The sequence below is a fragment of the Balearica regulorum genome, chromosome 1 (genome assembly GCF_011004875.1).
Source record: "Balearica regulorum gibbericeps isolate bBalReg1 chromosome 1, bBalReg1.pri, whole genome shotgun sequence".
Lineage (NCBI taxonomy): Eukaryota > Metazoa > Chordata > Aves > Gruiformes > Gruidae > Balearica > Balearica regulorum.
Genome location: NC_046184.1, coordinates 186,407,779 through 186,428,556, shown reverse-complemented (window position 1 = coordinate 186,428,556; position 20,778 = coordinate 186,407,779). Strand labels below are relative to the sequence as shown.

General features: G+C 45.4%; 1 long non-coding RNA gene across 4 annotated transcripts in view; it reads right to left on the bottom strand.

Annotated features, from left to right (window-relative positions):
- Window positions 1-643: 643 nt before the first annotated feature.
- LOC142599883 (uncharacterized) overlaps window positions 644-20,778 on the bottom strand; it is a 37,723-nt gene continuing 17,588 nt past the window's right edge. For 2 of the 4 annotated variants that reach the window (XR_012833298.1, XR_012833299.1), the window contains 2 exons: window positions 3,334-11,112; window positions 644-2,459 (listed from right to left, as the gene is read on the bottom strand). This is a non-coding gene — a long non-coding RNA (uncharacterized LOC142599883). Of the gene's footprint in view, window positions 2,460-3,333; window positions 11,113-19,391; window positions 19,545-20,778 lie in introns of those variants that run through there. The other 2 variants (XR_012833301.1, XR_012833300.1) reach the window with 2 other exon arrangements.

Below are 20,778 nucleotides of genomic sequence, written 5' to 3'. Positions count from 1 at the left end.
CTGCTGCACGAGGTCTGGCCCTGTTTTGGCCTCTGCCTACCAGATCAGTAGCTCTTGGTGGTGCAAGAGAGGTGGCATCTCATGGGGAAGATGCTGTCACCCCAACTTTTCCAGCGTTGCGGTCTGCCCGTGACAACGGTCAACCCCCCCGAGGGTGCTGGGGCCACCAGCTCATGGTGGGTATCTGGTGAGGCTCTGGCGGGGGCAATGCCCCAGAGCAGAGGGGCTGGAAGGTTTTCACAGGGAGGCTTCATGCTTCATTATCAGAAAGTTTCCAAATGCAAGATTTGGAAGTTTTTATCTTCAGATTAGTGAATGGGCCTTTCTGGCATTTTCGTGTGCAGGTGCATCAGTTTGAGAAAACTGACACATGCCTGCCCGTCATCGATTTCTAGTAGATGGTTAATATTAAGGAAAAGCATGCAAGCTTTAGTTTCCAGTGTGTTAGGGCTTATCACTCATTGCCTTTGGAATTATAAATATGTATTTTCAGCAAAAATCTGGATGAAGAAACACACTGAAATACTTTTAAATATGCAAAATAAAGGAAAAGTAAACATTGAAACCTTTCTGAGGCTAACAGAGCTGCTTGCTACCTGGTGCTGCAATTAACATGGTCAAACTACTCCCCAAAACCCTGAAAAACCACATGAAATCATAATATGTGGAAACCACTGGGTAGAAACGTAAGGACTGATCCTGCATCTCTCATGCACAAGATTGCTTAACTTGAAGCATTGAGAAAAGCCCACAGGAGCTGAGGGCATCATGCAGGGGTCCCACGTGGAGCCCAGGGTGCAGCTCCAGGGCACTTTGGTCCCCGCTCTGTCGGCAGTGCAGGGGTAGGACATGCCACTGAGCCACACCAGCAGAAAACAACCACCCACTACTTACAGGGATGTTTCTTGCCAGTGGAAAGGGTGAAGGTGCACACCATGGGGCTGGGCACGTGTCCGTGCCAGCCCATGGAGGAGATGGGAGCATGGGGATGGAGGGGGTAGCAGGACAGCAGCAGCCATGGCTCAGAGTGATGGAAATTGCACCCACGGAGAGCAAAAAGCATGAGGCTGGAGCTGTATCCCCACCTGACATAACGGGTTGCCCTGGGCACTGCACTAAATATATTAAGCAATGATGAATATACATATTTTAAGATTAAATCTACTTCCTAATGGAACTTTTCACTGGCAACCTTTTCTTCTCCTGCCTTTGAACTCCATGTAGCTGAACAATCACTTCTGGGTGGAACGGCTTCCTAAGTCAAAATAGCATCATCAAAAGATTGAAGAAAATTCACAATATTTAGAAAATAGTTTTAGTGGATAAAAACCAGTGAAACAACCTTCCATAGAGCTTCCTCAGATTTAGGTCTTGATCTGGGAATTTGGTTTCAAACAGCTGAATTTTCTCCCTGGGAATCCTGTAATAGGCGGTGGGACATCACGTAGAGGAAAATAACCACAGTACAAAACTATCACCTTTTTCTTGTTGCTAAAAAAGGCTTTTGAAATCTATTCTCAGGCTGGCTGAAGACTTCAGAAGAGTTGGGCTCTAGCTGCAGGTGCCCGACCCAGTATGTTTTCCCCAGCCCACCTTATCTTGAAGATAGAATAAATGCCGTTGCAGTCTTTTGGCAAGAGGCAGCAGCTTCATGACATGGTGTTACAGGGATATTTCTCCACCCAAAAATCTGACAGCTCTTTGAGGCCTCCATCTGAAGACATCCTTCCAGTTCCATCTTGTAATGCAGTGGTGCAGTGGCACCAAAGCAAGCCTTTGCAGCTCATACAGGCTGCAGCCCCATGCTCTCCCTGGGATGGGGTGCAACCCCCCCACACACACTTCTCTCTAGCCCCAGCTAGGGCCAGGAGCTGGTGGTGGGTCCTTGGAGAAACCAGGGTGGCAGCCTGGGTCTTCTTTCCAGTAGAGGGCACTGACTGATGAAGGTACGGTGAGGACAACCACAGCATGGTCCTGACGATGATGCAGGGTGGATGCACTGGCCTCCTGCCCACGCTGTGATGTAAAGCAGGGGGGAAATGGGGGAATTACACCAGGGCTAAGATGGGAGGTGCAAAGGCTGGAAAACCAGTCCCCCCACTTTGCAGTCCCACTGTGCATCCAGTGACTCTGGGGGCATCCAAACTGGCTGGTTCGTCTCTGTATGCAGGGGAGGATGTATTGCCACAACCACCTCTAAGGATTTTATTATGAAGTTTGGGAAAACCATCAAACCAAACAAGTCCTTTGCCAGCTCCCTCATCCATCTAGCCTTCAGCTTTTCCCCTGGAGCAGGGCCAGCTGAACGGGATGGTCCCACAGCTTTTCCCAGGCCGTTTCGGGGAGCACCGGCCACATCCAGCTGGACCTGCTGACCAAGGATGAATCCTACGGGTTTTCCACAGGGCCTTCTCGAACACAAATTCTGCTGGAGACAGCAGCAGCTTTGCTGCGGAAAGCTGGAAGCAAGGACAACGGAACAAGGATTTTTTCAGAGGCAGTAAGACTTTTTAAAAAAAATGTCAATAAATAGGAGAATTGTGGGGTTTTAAAAGCAGTAAGATGAGAGGATGAGTCAGACAGCATTGCTGACCACAGCTCTGCCTGCGAAGTGGGAAATGCAAAGAAAATCATTTCTGCACTGTAGAAATGTCTAATTATCATCTGCCATCTCAAATTCCTCCAAAGAGAAACTCCTGCAGAGACCTTTGAAGCTCTTTTAATACAGAAAGTAGGAAAATACTCGGTCAGACTGAACCAAGATGCAGAATGTGATCATATAAATCCCATGCCTTGGAGCACAGCCCAAGCATTTCTGACTTTGTTGTTTTTCACTGCAGTTTAGCAATTCAGCAGAATCACGTTTGCAGTCCTAGATCTACTGGTTTTGGTAGCGATGGTACTTGAACTAATCACTTATGTAAATAAACATTTAAAACCCTAGAGGAGGACTACGATGGCTGCGAAAAAAAGAATTACAATTAACTTCCAGCAATATATTTTGGGGTTACAAATTATCATTATTTTTCAAACTCACAGAGGCTTTATTTTTAGAGAGGATAAAACCTGCTGAGCCTTCAGTTCCTGACACATCTTCCTGGAGCGAGGAAAGAGCGATAGCAATTAATGGGGAGGTCTTCAGCAGTGCCAATGGGCAGGGGCTTCTCTGCGCATTTTAATCATTCAGCCCCCTAAGAGAGAGGAACTGGTGAGGTAGGCAGCGTGCAGCCGTACAAAGGCAATGAATTATTGGTAATGAAAACAGAATACTACCATCATCGCTTCAGCAAAACCATCCCAGCCAGCGTGGGTGGTGCTGGGCTCATTACGGACCTTCCAGAAACCCTTGACAGTGTTCTTCGGAAGCGGGTTGATGCGATTCCCACGGGACGGCCGCCATCACCTGTCCCGCTGGCAGCAGCCGTGGTAAGAGTTGCGAAAGGGCCGTAAGTGCAGACAAACCGTGCCAAAAATACCTTTGGTGGGCCAGAGCTTTATTTTTCCCCCTTGGAATATCTTTTTAACTTAAGCATCTCTGGTGAAAAGAGGAGGGTGAGCAAACATTTAGAACTGTTTATTGAATAAAACAAGGTTTTAAAAGCTGTATTATTGTTCCAGGACACAATGGTCTTTACTGTTTTTGTTAGTAAGTACCCGTGTGATTTAAAGCTGCTGACAGCACCAGACGCTCACAATGAAATCATCTCTCCCTCCCCTCCCCGCAGTTCAGGCAGACACTCATTTGTATGTATGGGTTCAGCCTGTCTGCTGCTGCTGGCCAAAGCGACAGATACTAATGGCATATGTTAATTACAACCCAACAACTTCCTTTCATTTGGGTGTTTATTAACATTCTCACTTCTGCCCATGGAGGCAGCTGGCGGGAGATGCCGAGGCTGCCGGGGGGTCACATGCGATCTTCAATCTGGGACCGGGATGTGCACCAGATTACGCCTGTCAGTCAGCTGGCGAATCCAGCATCCCAGCGGAGATTTCCCACCCCCACCCCACCTTGTTAAAAGGCTGCAGAGAGGTTGGAAAGGAGATGGGAGCTCAGGAGGAAATTCCCAGCCGTGGCTGCCAGTCTCTTGACTGTTCCAGGTGCAGCTCTGCTCTGAACCTGGGATTTCCCTGGAAATGCTGTTGTGTAATGGGCCCAAATAGCTGGAAAACAGCTCAATAATTTGGAATTTAGGATGATCATAAAGTATCTGGTGTAACTGGCGGATACAGCCAAACAGGTTTTGCTGGGAATAAGAGGAATTGTCATCTCACATAGTGCCAGGATCCTTCTACCCTCCTGTCCAATTTCTGAGTGTAATGGGAGACAAACATTTCAAAGGCAAATGCAAGAAACATTGAAAGGGACGGTTAGGAAGTAATATTTCAGGTGACATTCCCTTATCTTTCACTTCACAACTGATTTGTGACATTGGAAAAATGAGAGAAAAAATTATTTTTTAAGAAAGAAAGGATATGGGATTCTTGTTCCTAAACCCCTCATCCTTACTGAGGGCCATCTATCTCAATGATTTCTTATGGCATGGTGGTCCAAGGTGGTCAGTTAATTCTACATTACATTTTAAAAAAAATCCTCCATCCCTTTTCAGATTGTTGTGCTTCAATTTCATGCAACTTTATTCATACCACTGTGCTGGCCGGGAGTCATGGCCAACGGAGCAGGACTGCACGCAGTCAGGTTTTGCAGGTGGATAGAGCAAACCCACCAAGTTCAAGGTATAAGCCAAGCAAAGTCAGACACAGGACCACAATTTAAAAAATTGTATCAATCAAAAGGCATTTTCAGGAACAATTTGTACGAAGCAGCTGTGTGGCTGATGGGAAGCTTTGAGGCATCATGAAAGAAAAGTAGGAGAGTCCCTTTGCTTTTGTTTTCAGACTGGTTTTGACACGTGTCAAACCCTGCGTGAGGTATGCCTGAGTATCCGTGGCATTCCTCTCAGCGTGCATCAGGCTGCTTTTGGCATCTGGGGACTTCTTCAAGTAGCATTGTGCTGCTCTGGTGACTGTGAGTTGTTAAGTCCCTACGTAATTCCCTACAGCCTTCACTCATCTGGAAGTAAAGCATAATTAGCAATTTTTATTACCTCACTATTTAACCCATCTATGTTTTTGGTTTGGGTTTGGGTTTTTTGTATACTATTCATTCACAAATAGTCAAGCCGAAACAGTACATCTGCTTTTAGTTCTTGAGATGTGCAAAGAATTATAGTAGATTAGGAAGATACGACTGTCCTTTACAGTTGGCTGTTTTCTCTTCTTCCTTCTATATCCTCTCTACCATCTTGAGGTTAATTACCTTAGCAACTGGTTTGACCAATTTTGTTGCATAAAATAAAATAAAATAAAATGCTTGATACCATGTAGGTCATTATGTAAATGGCCATTTGAGGAAGTTTTGATTTTAGTGCATAGCTCATTCTCAAATCCCAGTGTCTCGCATTTGGCCATGGAGGCTGTTCTTGAGCAATTCAGCGTTGCCCAGTGGAGGATCTATAGGGTGAAGCCAGGCCAGGGGATGCTTCTCCGTGGCCTACAGCACCTTTTTCCCTTAAGGAGATGGAGAATGGCTCCTCTCCTTCTCCAGTGGGACACAGGACAAGGGCATACCCCTGCCTGTGCAGCGCTGCGTGTGTATTTTTTCTTCTTTGTGCTGATCCAGGGCAGAGCTGAACGGGGTTGCCCACAGTCTCTGAGGCTCTCAACAGGGCTGGAAAAGTCGTATCTGGGATGAGTAAGCCAAAATAGCAGAATAAACAAGTCTTTTTTTTTCCAGTTTTGCATTCAGCAAAATCCCCACACAATCACTTGTCACAGAATACCAGACACAGCCCCAAAAATATGTCAGATGAGCAAGGGTGCTTGGTTTAGCAGCCTCTATTGAAAATTACTTTGTTTCTTGTTTAAAGACAAGACATTTAATTATCTGGTCATACATTGTTCTCACTCCCCATGCTACTGGATTGATGGAACATTTTATTTATTCAGATGTAGTAAAGCCAAAACCTTTGAATACTACAGCAACGAGGAGTTTGCATGCATTGTACCAGCCCTCCGTATCTATCTATCATCTCGTAGAAAGAGATTGTCCACAGGACAGAGAAAAACCTGTTTCTTTCTTAATGAGAAAAACACAATCCTATACTACAACAACCATGTAACCAGGAGGTGTACACGGGGCTAGGTTTCAATGAGAGCTTACAAAAAAGGGCTAAATCCTCTGTCATTACCCCAGCACGAGGGCAATCATGCCGCCTGCGTACACCCATGGGCAATTGCACAGTGAAGGGATTGTTTCAATGCTCCGTGGCTTTGACTCTACTTTTATATTAATAGAAATTACAAAGTTTGAGCAGGAACATCCTTGGATGGCTTCTGCTGTATTCTGTGGGAATGTCCTAAAGTGTTTCACAGGACAAACAGTCCTGTGTGAGAGTCTCTGGTTGGCAAATCCCAGCTACCACACAGATGTTCCTGCCTGTGCCCCTTGTCCCTGTGCACATAACCACAAACCACACTAAAGAGTCTCTTCCCCTCCAAAGTTATATCCTTTGTGTGCATCCATGGAGAACCCATGATGTAGGGTTTTTCCAGCCATGGGCTCCCCAGTGTTGCAGGTATATCCCCTGCCCAGCTGCATATGTGTAAATTTGTCAGGAGAAACGGATAAAACTGGTAGGCTGAAAGAAGCAGTACAAGAGGAATTGGTAAGAGTTTGTCATTGACCATGGGAGAGGGAACATGTTAGGTGAAGCAAATGTGGCCCATCTTTCCAGCAAAGCCTGGTGACACTTGTCAGTCCTCTTCTCACCTCTGCATTGGCCAATGTCCTCATTGGTCCTAGCTGGAGCTCGAATCACCAGGAGGTGCTGCTTCTGCAGAAGCCCTCTGGGCAACTGCCTCTCCCTCCAGAAGCACTCCCCATCACTACTCCGGGCTCCCTCAGGATGACCTTTGAGACAGGACCTCAGATATTGTTTCCCAACCTGAAAGCCCCCCCAGCTGAACACTTTGGAGGCTCATTACTCTTTTCTTTCCTCCTTCCTGCACTGTGTATCAAACAACCAAGGACTGGAACTGATACAAGACCGAGTTGCCAGTAAAAACATCCCCCCTAAGTCCTAAAGGAATTTGGGATATTTTTCTCTGTACTGCTAAGACCCTCCAAAGCACAGTGATTGTACCAGTCTTGAAAATAAAAGCTGTGGACCAGGAAGTCTGGAATCAGGAACAGGAAGCCCTGGCTGAACTGATAACTGAAACGCTACTTTAAAACAACCTGGTGAATATAGCAGGACAGCAGCAGACCAGCATGGCTTCTGCAAGGACAGGCTGTGCCTCTCCCATCACCTATTAGCTCGTCTGCAGTAAAGAGCGGAACTGATTCAAAACCAGACTTACACTCTCAGTAGCATTTTAAAAATGCTCCTCAGAAAACCGAACAGGCAGGTGGGTAAAATTTGGTCATGGATAAAAATTGCCGACGAGAGTGTAAAGCAAGAGTTGACTTGCAATATGGCGAAGGCGGCTCACGGCTACAGGTGTCCCGGTGGGCAGAGCGGGAGGAGGAGAAAGGAAGAGGAAATATGCTGCAGACATCAATTTGCCCAGGTTAATTGAAACTAGAAAAACCTGTGAGGCACTTCATAGATGAGGTCAAAATAGTCTGAAGGGGTATAGAAAGAGCAATAAAAAGATTTGAGGAGTGGAAGAGACTGAAAGATGAAGAGACTCGTGTGAGAGTGATGGTAAATATGAAGGAACCTGACAGAATGACTTGAGATAATATAAAACATGTCAGCTGAAGTAACACAGAGAATTTCAGAGGAACACATTATTCCTTTTAATTTAATATGAGAACGAAGTGGCATCACACAAAAATGAAAGACAACGGGTATAAGCATCCCAAAAAGAAATGCTGCTTTTTCAGAACAACGCACACCTCAATTGCCATAACTGAGCAGGTGGGTTTTTGTCATTCTGCCTGTGTACCGGGCTATGTCCATAGGTGTGTGACTTCTTGTTTGTCTCATGGCACTAACAGCAAATGCTTCATGCACAGGAATGATTGTCATAAAGTAGTGTTGGAAGTGATAATTCAGCTGGATTCCAGGAACAGCTGGCATTTACATGACTAATAGGCCCAGCAGGTATGTCAAGAGAATAAAGTGGTCTATGAACCATCCCACTTCGAGGTGTGATCCAATCAGTAACTGTCTAAGATTAGCAGAAAAAAAAAAATCCCATGAATTATGTACTCCAAAGGTACCTGATTCCGGGATCCTTTCACTTTCTTCTAGGATTAGACATTTCCTAGCAAATAACTCAACTGATTTAACTAGTGGGCTAGGACCTATGTCCTTGGCAAACATCTGCAGTCAGGTGGAGACGCAGCGCATGTGCTACAGGAAGTCAAATAAACTCCCATTTTAAAAACCTTCTCTTTAGACAGTGAAAATACATGCAAACCTGACAGATGAGACCCCAGTGAAAGCACTCCCCCCATGCATCCCCCTGGAGGAATTCCCACAGGCCAAAGGGCCCAAATCCAGGAGGGCTCCGTTGGTACCAAGTGAAACAAGAAGCCTGGTGGCCAGAGCTGCAATGTGTTCATTTGGCACATGCTGCTTAAATAGCGTTGCATGCAGAAAAGTTGATGACTGCAATAATGTGTGCAAGCATGAGCCAACTAGATCTTTTAGAGAGAGCCTGGGATGAGTGGCTACCCCAGCCCCACAGCTTTTGGCATCTGAGCTGCAAATGGAAGACACCGTAGCATGTTTGCAGGAGCAGCCAGCAGCAAGGGGCACGGGGCAGAGCACAGACTCACAGCTGCATAAGTCCTTGCTACGCTGCAAGACTAACTCTGAAACCAGCAGTGAAGGTTACAAAGGAGCAGGAAAGCTGCCAAGCAGTTATATCCCAAAGCAAGAGAAAGTGAAAACGTTACAGTTTAGGTATTTGTTATTATGATGCTGCTTACCTACCTCATTCAAATTTCCTTTTTTCGCTTTAATAAGTGCATTTCTTGTTACCTGACTCTCATTTGAGAATGTTTTGAGAATGAACACTCATCAGTTTATCCTGTTTTTTCCCAGGTTACTGGTTCTCAGCTCAAGTTAGAGCATTTGTAGTGATGCCCTTACACTTGAACCCAGTCCTCACTACTGCCCATCAAGTCCTGGCAGAAGGGTTACTTACACATGACTCTTATTCACTCCTTTGGAAAAGTTGGACAGGCATCCAAGGACAGGCTTTGTCTCCATGAGCAGACACAATATCTCATTATGGTCTGGAAGGATCGTTCTCAGAGATTGAGCGCTAGGATGACAAATCTGTAAACTCCTTGGGGATCTGTTTCTTTGTAAGTACGCAGACATGACTCAGATTATACTAATGTAGTTATGTGTGAAAATTCAGGGGGAAAATATAACCCCAAACCGCCTATGTAAGAAAATAAGCTGCAAAGCCAAACGTTACTGCATGCTTTTTTTGCCTGGCTATCAGCAGTTTGCAAGTTCTGTCTTGTTGGCCCTTGGGAAACAACACATCCCAAAACTATGAGCACCAAGCAGTTCAAAGCAATGCCAATGCTCTCCAGCATGATAGAAAAAGCAAGCTTGCGAAAATTTGTTGGTATTCTCAATTGGCCTAGACGGTCCATGAAGTCCTTCCTGTACGCCTCATTGTCCGATACTCGCAGATGTAAGTATTTATCCCCTGGGATGCTTGTAGCTCTTGCGCTTGCTAGAGGTTCTCAGATCTCATCCCGCTCACCAGCAAACCTTTGGAGGGTTTGATGTTGCAAGTCCTCTGCTAATGGGCTGTGCACTGGTGCTAATGAGGTTCAGAGCACTGACCACAGGGAGGATGTGCCACTTGTTATTTTCCTAATTAATTCAAGAACTAATCACACAGTAGCATGCTCCAGAAGACAGACCATCCAACAACCAAGTTAAGAAGTCTGCACAAATCTGTCCCCTCTGCATTCACCTCCGAGTATTTTTCCCTTCCTTTTGTAACTCATTTGAACAAAAGACAGTAAAAAATCTTGTTCTACCAGCTGCTTGTGTTCTCCCCCATGGCAGCTCGTCCTGTACATTAGCTCCTTCTGCTATTTTAAATCATCTGGCATTCCTTTTGGGCCCACCCATACTGCATATGCTGAGCTTAAATTCTTGACCCCTACTGGGAGATGACATTAGCTCTCCGCTTCACTGCCTCTCCCATCTTACTCAAAGCTTATCTAAACCCACACTTGCTCATATCTCGGATTTTTCTTTTTCTCTTGGTCATAACACTGTAATTAGAGCCTTGAAGCATACAGAGATGTGATTTGCATGAAAGGCACTATTCAAAATGAAACTGGATCCCAACTTGTGCAGCTTAGCAGCAACATTTGAAGGCGGTAAGTTATAAAGAGCCCTCACTTCTTGTCATTATTTTCTAAAACACTCAAAGCCCCCTTCATCTGCTCTTTTCTAAAGGATCACAGCTAGTTTCTCTAGTTTTTCTGGATGGGTAGTAACCTCATAGCTCTGCACCGTGTTAAATAAACCCTGGAAGACTTTCCACATTCCTCTTCAGTGTGTATATATTTACTTGAATGTATATCACCTGTTACCCAGCCCACACAGTGGATGTCTATCTCGTATGTTAAAACACACAAAATACAGCCATTAGTATAAACACCTGTGCTCACCACTTTCTTGCTCCTCCAAAGCTGCTTACTAAAAAAAACAGACGGGAAAAGTTAGTCATATCAGAGTGGCAGGTAACTTTAAAGTGAAGTACTAACAGAAAAGATGAAGACATCTTCATAACAATTATTATAGTTAATGACCAATATTAACTATAACATTAAATATGGAAAGTTTGTAAATATCCCATTTACATACCAAAGTGGTGGTTTTATTTTCAAAATCTCTCCTTAGAAGAAAAGCAGCTCCGGATGCCATTTGGCACAAAGGAGGCATAAGTTGCAGAAGATCTGACTCGAGGAATTTGTGCTTTGGTTATTCATGGTGCCGATGCTTTCCACGTAACTCTCCATTCGTGGCCTGGCTTGGGGAATGGGATGTGTCCCAGGCACTGAAGAAAAGCCAGAAAAGGGCCATTTCTTGGTAGCATATTCAAAACAACATTTGCAAAACAAATTCAGCACAAATGCAATGGATTGTTTTGCTCTGCCCCTGGCAATATTGACAAACCCTTGCTTGCGGTGTCCACGGAGAGCAAGTCACGTCCTTGCTGGGGCACCCTGGCTGTGCTTTGTGAAAGTCCCACTGTCCATAAGGATGCTTTCCCCATCCTAAAAGCCGGGAGAGCTCCCGGCATGCTGAACGCATGGCTAATCCCATGGGAAGCTTTCGGCACCGTGCTGTTTCAGCAGCCAGCGAGGCAACAGCAAATCGGCCGTGTGAACCCAAGCGCTTTCCCGTCCCCCTGTCTTTGAACCAGCAAGGATGAAGAACAAACTTCTAATGAATGAACTTCAGTGCATTGAACACACCCCCGGCTGGACTGGTGTAGCCCCACTGGCCTTGGGGGGAAATGCTGCAGAGGAACAATGTAGGGAGCAAAGCCCTCATGCAGCAGAGCTGAATTTGGCCCTGTAATACCGATCTGAGGCAGTACCAGGTTAAGCTACGCAGCACCATGTGCAAAATTGAATGTTGTTACCCCAAACATCAGGGACAAAGGCCAGGCCAAGGCTGAACTCAGTGGCTCGTGCCATGGCAAGGGGAAAAAAAAAAACCAACAGTAAGGAGGAGTCTGGATGGAGAGCTGAGATTGCTACGTCTGCCTGTAGGACATGAGAGCTGAGCAGAAGAACTCCTGCTACTGGGGGAGTCTGTGCCCCTGCTCATCGCTACACCCCAACCTCTCCTTCAGCAGCATCGGTAAGTGGTCTCTCTGGTTTCCAGGGCTGTGGCACAGGCAAAGTGAAGAGCAGGGTCACAGACCTTGAGCTAGCCCCTTCCCTCCTCCCTGCTTCAGGACAGCCCTCTCCCATGGGCATCTGCCCGCTTGGGCTGTGCCTACAGCTGGTCCTGCTCCATGGGGCTGCACTTATTGTTTTATATAAAAAATATTTCCGAGAAGAGCAAGCGAGAGAACGTGCCAGAGGAGGGGAAGAAGTGACTTTGTAACTCCAAATAAGTGCATTCAAACAGGGACGGCTGCCAGTGATTACTCCCAGAGCTGTGCCTTCCGGACCCACCGCATTCCCGTCCCGTGCTGTTTGCTCTTCTCTCCAGGCCCACTGCAATCATTATCCAACAGATACTGTGGAATTTCACTGCCAACTAGTAAAACTAGGCACTAGAAATGAGCTTCCTCTATAATTACTTCAAAATCCTCAGAGGAGCAGATGTTGAGGCATGTGGGACATATCACCGTATCACAGGATGGCTGAGGTTGGAAGGGACCTCTGGAGGTTATTTGGTCCAAGCCGCTGCTCAAACAGGGCAGTTTGCCCAGGTCCATGTCCAGACCGCAGTCCCAAACTCCAGCTGTCCCAAACTCTAGCAGTAGGAATAGTTCCCGAGGAGAGTTGGCTTCTCAGAGGGAAGGGGAGAAGACTCCTCAGAAGATATTCCAACCAGATGGCAAAAAATGCCTTCACGGCTTCTATATAATGAAGTAGAAAAGGGAGGTAGACTGGGGTTATAAGTGGAAATGGGTTTTGGCCACAAGGAAATAGATGGGTACCACAGAAGTGGGGCTGCCCCAAGGTAGAACAATAATAGTCCAAACTTCCGTTGGTGCAGATTCATCTGTGCCCATGGAGCTGAGTTAAGGGTCATGCTTCAAAAGGAAAGAAACCAATGTAGGGAAGCCAGTCCAGCTGTCATGGCTGGAGGGAGACCCAGCACCCAGGACCTGGTGGGTGGGAGACCCAGGTTCATGTTTCCACATTGCATCAGGCTTCCAATGCTGTCTTGGGCAAATCCCTCGGCGTGACGGTGCCTGAGTTCCCCATAGGCACAAGAGGGAGATAAGAGCTTTTCTCGGGCCTGCAGCAGCGTACATGCTTGGATGGGGTAGACCTTAAATACTGAGGTGCTGGGTGCCAGGCAAAAGTGGTGGATATTTAGGCAGACAGGCAAAACTGTGAACTGGTGCTGCCAGGTCACCCTTGATGAAGACACCTCTAGTAGTCTCAGAAAAGAGGTGATTTGAAGACCTCCCTGAAGTGTTTCACCAAATAAATCCTGATTATTTGGGCTTTGTGCAGACAAAGTGATTGTTACCCTAACTTCTTAAGGCACATAAGCATTTAAGCTGCCTTAAATCTTTAAGGTAGCACAATGTAAGCATTAAAGCCAACTTAAATCCTTATTAAGTCTTCTAGGTGCTTAAAGCATTTAAGCCATTTTTAAGTCTTTTTAGAATGACTACCGATTTCCATAGGAAGGATGCACCATTGAAAGACATTTTGTATGCAATGTCCGCTTGAAGTTCACGCAGTCAGACAAGCCAATGTCTCATCCTTATCAGGAAATATCTGAAAAATGTCTAGACTTTAATTTCTTTGCCATTTCAGTTTTGGTCCTGAGTTCACAGTGATGCTTATAAACATGACAGGGTTTTGAGAACACAATGATTGAGTCACCGCCTCAAGGTAGAGGAAGTTGCAAATGAGTGAATTCCCGGCTCATACAGGGACAATCACAGCTCACAACTAACCGAAAGCCTTGTGCTCTGACTTTGCAGCAGTGACCTTTGGATTGCAATCAACCTTGGAACATCCCATCTGAAAAGGCAACATTTTTGGCATGCCATGAAAGCAAGGCTTTATAGTAGAAACTACTTCTGCAACTTCTACTGTATGATTTGCACTCAAGAGGATGCCGTAACAAACTGCTGAGCATAGCAAATCTTTCTATGAAAAGGGATCCAATCCAGCAAACCCTGTCCTATGTGCACAGTTGAAGAAACCACTTAACCCCTTGAATAAGGGCTACATGTGCGGCAAATGCTCTAGAGGACTGGATCATCCGTTGACAGGGTGCTTTTCCAGTAACTCCTGCTATAATTCTCTTTTTCTGGTTCTTAACTTCTCTTGCTAGGTCATATCCCTTACACAAGTTAAGACTCTGAATGGCTGATGAAGCTCTTTTGTCTGCTTCATTTTGGACTGGCAGTGGCTGGGAAGCAGGCTGACTCCTTCAGGCCCTTAGCTTGTGCTGATGTTGCTGGTACCCATTGAAGCTGTCCTCCAAAGTCAACAGAGAGAGAAGACCCCCAGCAAGGGCAAGCCAGAGAGACATCTCACCTAAGTGTAGACCACTGTGCTGGGACGCGGGTTGTCCTGCTGGAATCCTTTAAGGGCTGACATTACAGGACTCTCAAGGGACTAGGGTGCGATTCGTCTCCTAATAAAATCTACTACTAGGTGGGTCATCTGGCCAGACCTAGTCACCCTTCATAGTCAATGGGCAGGGATGGGGACTTTTAGAAAGCCATTCCCCTGACCTGTTTCACACATCTCTCTTAGTAAAAAGGCAGCTGCACCTTAAACCAAGCTCATTGCTCTCCTCTATGAATCCAGACAACTAGTCAGATGTAGGCATCCACAGTGCACATCTGAGCAGATGAAACCATGCACCTTACGCCTAGGTACAAGCTAAATGCTTAAACTGGCCAGACTGGATCTTACCATATATGCTCTGTTGTGCACACAAATGTGAATTACTTTCTCGCCAACATCTTGAGGTCAGTTTTGAACTCCCCCTATACTCTATAAAATGCCATTGCTATTGAATCATGAGGTCAGTCTAGTTTTTCCTCCTTTCACTTAATCGCAAACTGTTACTGTGTGCCATAAAAGGTTTATGCAAGCATACCCAAGTGGTTTTGAATGCTTTCCACTTCCCTGCATTTGCACGTGAGAAGTTGCTAACTCCCATTTGCAGATTCTCAGCAGATCCGGAGTTTCTGACTGAATGCCTCCAAGTTGGGGTAAGCAAACGGACGGCAGTGTTTGGAGTCAGTGACCGCACTCATGCCCATGATAATCACGAGCATGTACAAGCCACAGGGTATTGTTAAAATGGAGACTGATTTGACTATAACAAAAGTCTCAACTGAGTTTTGTTATAAAGTGCCTCATTAGTCTGATATTTTTTGTGACATCCCATTGGTGGTAGATATGAATAGAGGGTTTTTTCCTGTCTCACACATGAGCAATAGGCACAAATTCCCATGTCAGCTGAAAAAAACCCGCTCTCCCCACCACAGCTGTGTATCTGAAGGACCCAAGCCTGCAAGATGCTGAACATCCCCCGCTGATGAGAGGAGCCAGGTAGTTATTTGCTTCAGCCTCTGGGATAATCTAGCCCAAAAAGGGAATGGAAAGTTCAAGAGCTTATTTAAGAGCTCTGTGCCCAAACTTAGCTCGTGCAAAAGGAATCTGCAGGCTGAGCGAGCACAGCCTGCTGCACAGCTCACTCTCCTCATTACCTACTGGGATGAGTTAAGTATCCAGAGATCACACCTGACCAAACCAAAAGGCAACTGCCACAGAGTAGCATCCAATGGATGGATACGCAGTGCAGCTCATGGACAGCGGGGCTGGTAATCCAACATGGAGCAAAGAAAAGAGGGCTCATGCAGCCTGGGATGATGCTGATCTCCTCTGCTGCCATGAGGTGCTGCTGGCTCGTGGTCACCTTGTTGGCCACAAGGACCCCCGGGTTCTTCTCTGCAGAGCTGCTTTCCAGCCGGCTGCCCCCAGCCTCCACTGGTGCATGGTGCTATTCCTCCCCAGGGGCAGGGCTTTGCACTTCCCATGCTCAACTTCATAATGTTCCTGTTGGACCACTTCTCCTGCCTCCCTAAGTCCTTGCCTGCTCTAGAGCTTATTGACTGCTCCCCCTGACTTAGTACCACTGGTGACCTCACTGATGGGGCAATCTGTCCTGTTGTCTTGTTCCTGAATCAAAACCTGACAAACTCCTCTAGCTGGACTCTGAACCACTGCCCACCACCCTTTGACTCTGGCAATCCAGCCAATTTTCCACCTACCTTATGTCCAAATCACGGTAATTAGAGCAGGCCCTATCAAGCATTAACTTTACACATGAAGCCACCATGGTCAGTAATTCAAAATATATCTGCCTTTCCTTTTGAATGCAATTATCCCTGTTTGAGAGTCATCCCTCTTCTCCCCCACATGCAAAATGATTCAAACTGCTGATCCCATGAGAAACAGCAAATGTCATCAGAGACATCACAGAAACCATCCATTTGGCTCTGTAACAAAAATACTCACTAGCGAGGAGGTATAAATTATATATAATGGATTACAGATCAAAGGCCCTGAACTGATCCTTGATATCACCTCACTTATTACTTGGCTGGAGGAAAGACAATATTCCTGGTACACCAAGACATCTCTGTTTATCTGAATGATCTTTAAGAGAGATTTGTAGTTGTTCCAGTGAGATTTGTAAAGAATATACTGCATGCTTAGCTATTGCAGAGATAGAAACCATGTGCAATGCACTATTGTTAAATTGCTGATCACCTGCAGAGACAATGACCTCGATTCTGTAGCACCCTCTTAATAGCTAAGGCGAGGGATCTTTTGTGATTGCAGTCAAGAGTTCATTCTGTTTGCTAAGCCATTACCGTCATTATTCTAATTACCTATCGAGTCCTATTCTTGTGTGTGGTGCTGCACAAAGACAAAGGGAATATTGTTTTTGTCTCTCAAAGTTTGTACTCTTAATCAAAGAAGGAAAGCATTCAGGCACCTAACAACTTGCATAAGTTAGGGAGGGGTAGAAATTACCCCATGAATTAGCTAGGCAACATTTGTGAGAAAAATGTCTGGGTGAAAAACGGATGTATTCCTGTCAATCCCCAGCCCCTACATCCTCGCAGAGTGCGGGAAGGCTGAGCGTCTAATAGCCTGGTTCACAGAGAGTAATTCCTCTGGAATATGGTGACTGATTTACTTGACATTTCCTCCTGGCGTCGACAGTATTAGAACCATCAGACAATTTCTGGAAAGCTAATTTGTTCCTTTTTACTATATGTTGATAAGGAACAAAGAGAGGTTAAGTGCTCAAATCTCTCAAAAATACAGTATGATTTGGATGCAAATCTCAGGAATCTTTCCTATAGTGTCATGTAGGAATTTATACAATTCCCTTTTCTATTTCATTAACAAAGTTTCCTGCTGGCAGTATCCAAAATAAATCTGAGGTCTGGCATAACATATAGAGATGACTCTATAGAAAATTATTTTTTTAATTTAATCAATAATATGCCCTTATATGGAAATCTTGTCAGAATATAATTATATATCCAAGCAAATTATTGCTGCATGCTTCTTAATAAGACTATAGCAGAGCAAAGCTGTGAACTGAAAAGGAACTGAGAGGCTTCAGATGCCCAAAATATTCTACAGTTCCTGCGCAGAGATGAAATTCCCAGTGCTAGTGTGGCAGGGCTAGGAAGGCATTATAAGTTTCTTGTTTAACATAAGCAGCTATTTGGGAATGTTTTTAATCTTTTTTGGGTTGTGGCTGAGATGATGCCAGTCCCCAGTGATACATCAGGTTCACTAGACAGCAGTCTCTTGGCCTGGGTTCAAACAAGTTTGTAGTGAATTAGATGGCTTGGCCCAAGAGACTGACCGATTTACTTTTGTCTGTATGCCTAACTTTTCTGTTCCTGCTTTTGTCACCTATATAGCACTTCAGAGACAGCACTTCTCCCATGTTTCTCATGGCCACTTAGCAATGCTCAGCATGGCTTTTTTCAGTGCTTCTGCTGCCCAGATAGTGACTACTCACAACCACAGCTGTTTGAGAGCCCACGGCTGTCTGTCCATGGCAGGACAGCCCTTACCCTGATCTGCTAGAGTCAACACAAAAGGTGAGATGGGTGCTCACTATGCAGAAATATCTGTGTTTTTATTGCTATTTCTTCCCTTTTTCTTATTCCAGCATTTATTGCTACACTCCATACATCTAGGTCTTAGGCACAGAGTTAATACTTCCTGTTGCTTTATCCAAGGTGCAGGTTAGACGCACACAGGTAAGAGCTCCTTCCTACGTGCAGGAGCTAGTTGGGCTAATTATCTCTTGTGAAAATGAGCTGAATGGCTTTCAAGGTCAGCTTGTATCTGAGAATTGCTTCTGCGCTACATAAAGCTCAAGCGTCCCAGCAGATTCTCCCGCTCTACTCCTATTTTCTGCATTTTTTCGTTATTTGGTGAACCCAACTCCCTTGTTACCCTGGATCATGAACAGTTGACTTCACTCATTCTTCAAGCTCAATGGAACAAAAGATTTGGGCCTGGAGTCCTGAGGTATCACTGAAATGCACGTAGCAGGGGTGAGGAGCACATTGCTTGCTTTGCTGTTTGCTGCAGGTTGAAGATCAGCGCTCACTGTGGGTGAAATCAGCTCCTTGTGGAAGCCCAGGCAAGAATTCATATTTTTCAGCTTTTAAAATCTACTTGTTATTTACAAGCACTTCATGGTCTGCAGCTTCCTAAAACATGATTTTTTTTTTCCTCTTTAATAGTTTGAAGAAAGGAAATATCCTTATAAGAATAAATTAGCGAGAAAAGACTGAGCCTCAGGTGTAATTTGATCTCAAAGTCAGACTTATGGTGGTGAAAGACACTGCGCTCAAAGGACTGTGCCGTCTCGGAGTGGCATGGCTTGGAGGATGTTTAAAGGCATGCACTGAATGCTAAGAAAATCAGCAGTTTACCGATGACGGTTCTGCTAATATGTTTATATAAAACTTGTCCTTTGATTCTCCCAAGGCATGGGTAAATGCATGCAAGCAATGTTAATGATTAGCTACAGAAAGTATTGATGACTGTGAGCTCTTATTTTACTAACAGCGTTGCATGCGTAGGCAGGCATAAAGCTTAACCATCTTATTAGGGAAGGCCAAAGGTCTGGGATCCACGCGAGTGTTTAGGCACTTATATCCGACATAGACGCTGGCAGCCAGACTCTCTCCACCTAATACTGGGCATGTTACACAGGTGCTTATGCTTGGAGCTTAGTCACCCAAGTCACTGAGAAAGCAGAGGTGCTTTTGAGGTGATTCAGACCTAAGCCACCCCTCAGAGCCACACATCTCCATGGAAGGAGCCTACTTCAAATAGGCTCCCAGCTGCGCCACCTTAGGTGCCCCAGGGCTGCAAAAGCAGGTTGGTGCTTTGCAAGACTGCAAATGAAGATAACCACTGTCCTGGGGAGTCCATAAACAAGCCCAGAGAGAAATTTTGTGTGAGAGCTTGAAGAGCACTTCTGTTAGCAGCAGAAATATGAAAAAAAGATGGTGCTTTAGTCTCTAGGAGTAGGGAATAAAGACATCGGCATAACCCAAACCTGCAAGATGGATGGCTGTTGAACCTTCTTTTCTGCCTTTCAGACTATTTCTATTCCAATGGTTGAGTGTCTTCCTGAGTACTCCGGGGTTTTATGCTGTGAAGAAGTTTCAAGTTATGCCCATTTCCTTAAAGAGCACTGACTCCTGTGCACTGCTCATTCAGCTTTTCTTTCTGCAAACCACCTACCATGGAGAAGAGGAAAAAAACACAAAGCAGGTGATGCAAAGGAATACCTAGAAGGCTTAACCCTTGATAGAAAGTGTTTGTCCAGCACCCACAGTTTAATTAAATCATTTTTAGAGCTGTGCTAGCCTGTTTTAGAGCACACCAATGCAAACATTTATTTGCAGCTGCCTGCAATGAGGTTACAAATCAACTAATGATATAATATTTTCTTTTGGAATTTATTCTATGAAGATGATTCATACCAGACAGCTAAATGCCATCAATGTTGTGTCAGCTTTTACTGACTAAAGTATTTTTCCATATGTGATAGTGGACTGTTCTCATTAATGGCTGAGCTGTAAAAGCTTGCTTTCCCTCTTATTTATGATACTGGAAAAGATCCAATGTAGCACAGTACATATGTAAGTCATTACCCTCCCTCTAAGCTACCCCCCCAAGTATGGAATGTTACTGTATTTTAATATATTACAGAAATAAACAAATGTTATACATGTGGGGGATGAATATAAATCAGACATGACTCAAAGGGCAAAGGGGCTAAACAGAGTTTGCTGGGCCTGAAAATCTCCAGAGCACAAGAGCTATTGTGGCACGGAGACGGTGTGCTGCTGCGCAGTGCCCCAGCCTCACCACTTTGGCCATGTCCAACCATGAATATTGCCAGGTTTCCAGTTCATGCAAGTTTTTGAGGCTGGTCTTTAAAGGGCTCAGGATATCTGATATGGTTTGGGTCATGTGGTCTGTGCAACAGGCAATGATGCTCCTCACTGCCACATCCCAAAGCGTGGCGCGGGGAGCCTTTCCTTCCCAGCAGCCACCGGCTGCCATGGCACCTCCTCAGTGGGCACTGGAGCTCCCGTCCTCGGAGCCTCCTGAGGGCCAGATCTAGATCCTGAGCACTCCCGTCCCCACCTCAGCAGCTTCAGCCAGCCACTGCTGTGGTGTCCACCTTTCTTCTCACTCAGACAAGTAAAGGCTGGTGGAGGTTAAATGTAGAGACACTCCTGGGAACAGCGACCTCCTAAGTGCCTATAAATTTTAGCTTTCTTCCCTTTTGGCCCTCCAAATCTTGCATTTCCCCTTGCATTAGTGGCCCAGTTTGTAGAGGAAGACTGAAGAGGAACGCCCTTTCCTGAGGAATCATGGCTTAAATGCCCTCACCCTGGGGAATGAGCTTTCCCTTGGCTGTTGGCCCTCAC